General features: G+C 45.2%; 1 pseudogene across 1 annotated transcript; it reads left to right on the top strand.

Moving 5' to 3' along the window:
• Positions 1–759: 759 nt before the first annotated feature.
• LOC101026968 lies at positions 760–1,525 on the top strand (annotated as a pseudogene). Its single transcript, XR_648837.4, has one exon. The product of XR_648837.4 is annotated as a 60S ribosomal protein L19 pseudogene (transcript).
• Positions 1,526–2,841: the final 1,316 nt, after the last annotated feature.

A 2,841-nucleotide genomic window follows, 5' to 3' on the forward strand; every position in this document is an offset into this window, starting at 1 on the left:
AGAACAGACAATTCTGCTACGATGACTGCTACCCTAGTGGCCATTGCAGTGGTTATGAATAGAGATTTATGAGTACTGTACTCAGAAAGCAACCTCTCCCAGCGTGTTCTTCCTGAGGGTAGAAGATCACTTTGTCTCGTATTTGGCCAAGTGCAGGTTCCTTCTCCTCCCTCTAAACCTCTAAATGCAGGAGTGCTTAGATCTGTCTTTGGGCATCTCCTCTACCATTTTCAAGGTGATGTCATCTAGGCCCATAGTTCAAATGCCATCCACATACAATGACTCCCAAATTCTATCTCCAGCTTTATCCTCTTCCCCAGCTCCAGACTCTATCTCCATCTTAACCTCTCCACTTGGGCATCTGATAGGACCCTAACATGTCACACGATTTAAGACATCTGGAATAGAAATCTTGCTTTCCACTCCTCACCTGCTCTTCCCCCAGTCTTTCTCAACCCTGTAAAAGACATACCCTTCACCCAGCTGGCTCAAGTCAAAAGTCTACAAGTCAGCCCTAACTCCTCTCTTTCTTTTAAATCCAATTCCAATGCAAGTCCTATCAATTCTGCTCCTCAACATTTATCCTTATTGGGCCTCTTCTCCCCATGTCCGCTTGCTGCTTTTGTGTGTGTTGACAAGTTTCATGAACCATATATATATTTTTCCCAGTATTATAGACTAGATGTTTGTGACCCCCCCAAAATTCATGTGTTGAAACCTAATCCCCAAGGTTATGGTATGAGGTGATGGGCCTTTGGGAGGTGATTAAGTCATGAGGATGGAATCCTCTTGAATAGGATTGTGCCTTTATTTTTAAAAGAAAGCTCCAGCCTTTCACTGCTGTGGCCGCAGCCATGAGTATGCTCAGGCTTCAGAAGAGGCTCGCCTCTAGTGTCCTCCGCTGTGGCAAGAAGAAAGTCTGGTTAGACCCCAATGAGACCAATGAAATCGCCAATGCCAACTCCCGTCAGCAGATCCGAAAGCTGATCAAAGATGGGCTGATCATCCGCAAGCCTGTGACAGTCCATTCCCGGGCGCGATGCCGGAAAAATACCTTGGCCCGCCGGAAGGGCAGGCACATGGGCATAGGTAAGCGGAAGGGTACAGCCAATGACCGAATGCCAGAGAAGGTCACGTGGATGAGGAGAATGAGGATTCTGCGCCGGCTGCTTAGAAGATATCGTGAGTCTAAGAAGATTGATCGCCACATGTATCACAGCCTGTACCTGAAGGTGAAGGGGAATGTGTTCAAAAACAAGCGTATTCTCATGGAACACAGCCACAAGCTGAAGGCAGACAAGGCCGGCAAGAAGCTCCTGGCTGACCAGGTTGAAGCCCGCAGATCTAAGACCAAGGAAGCACGCAAGCGCCGTGAAGAGCGCCTCCAGGCCAAGAGGGAGGAGATCATCAAGACTTTGTCCAAGGAGGAAGAGACCAAGAAATAAAAGCTCCCCTCTTTGTCTGTACATACTGGCCTCCGTGACTACATAGATCAGCTATTAAAATAAAACAAGCCTTTATCTGCTTTCAAAAAAAAAAAAAAGAAGGCTCCAGAGAACTCCTTTACTCTCCCACCATTTGAAGACACAGTGAAAAGAATGGCCATTTATGAACTAAGAAGCAAGGCCTCACCAGACACCAAATCTGCCAGCATCTTGATCTTAGACTTTCCAGCCTCCAGAACTATGAGAAATAAATTTCTGTTTTTTATAAGCCCCCGGTCTATGCTAGTTTGTTATAGCTGCCCAAATGCACCCAGATAAATTTTGTCTTTCAGTATGTGGGTTATAATTTTCCCTTTAAAAACAGTGTCTTCAGAGATGGGTCCTGAATATCAAACTTTTATTGCTCTCAATTTCAAACCAATATAAACACCTAATCCTAGTCCTGCTTTGACCAAAAGCATCTAATTTGTGTTTTTATTTATAGACAGGGTCTCACTCTGTCACCTAGGCTGGAGTGGGCCGATCTGGAGGAGAATCAGACAGAGGCTGTGAGATATTCAGGCCAGTTTTTGACACATTGAGCATAAGGTGCTTTGGTATAAACAAAGACTTTTTAGTCAGAAATTGGTGGTTCAAGATGAGAGTTTTGGAAAATGGTTGCTGCTCAAGGTACACAATGAGCCAGATCATAGCTTACTACAACCTCGAACTCCAGGGCTAAAGTGATCCTCCCACCTCCACTGTCCAGCTACTTTTAAATTTTTTTTGTAGAGATGAGGTCTCTCTGTGTTGCTCACACTGATCGTGAACTCCTGGCCTCAAGTGATCCTCTCACCTCAGCCTCCCAGAGCACTGGGATTACAGGTGTGAGCCACTGTGCCCAGCCTGACCACAAGCCTCTTGAAGGACTTTGTCTGTTCTCACACCAACGGCTTCTTTCCAAGCCACTCACTATTTCCATCCTCTATAATCTCCTTCACCCAATATTGACACTGCTCTTGACAAGGCAATGACTTTCTAATTGCCAAATCCAAAGGCTTATCTCTAGACCTAATCATACTCGACCTCTCCGATCATGGGAAATTGCTGATCCTTCCTTCTGCTCTGGATCCTGTGGCCCCTGCATCCTGCATTGCTCCTACCCCTCTGGCTCAAAGGTGTCAGACTTATTTGATGACTCTTCTTGCAGACTCTATCCTTGATCTTCATCTCTTCTCATTCTTCACCACTGGTTCTTAAACTTATTTTTTCAAGGACACTTTTGAAAACATGCTGGAAGCTATGAGACAGTCATCCCTAAAATAAATAAGTAAAAATGCCTATATTCCTGGATACATAATACCCTAAGTAATTTCAGGAGGTTCCTCACACCCTCAAGCCAAGTTAGACCCTCTGC

Source organism: Papio anubis, chromosome 1 (genome assembly GCF_008728515.1).
Source record: "Papio anubis isolate 15944 chromosome 1, Panubis1.0, whole genome shotgun sequence".
Classification (NCBI taxonomy): Eukaryota; Metazoa; Chordata; class Mammalia; order Primates; family Cercopithecidae; genus Papio; species Papio anubis.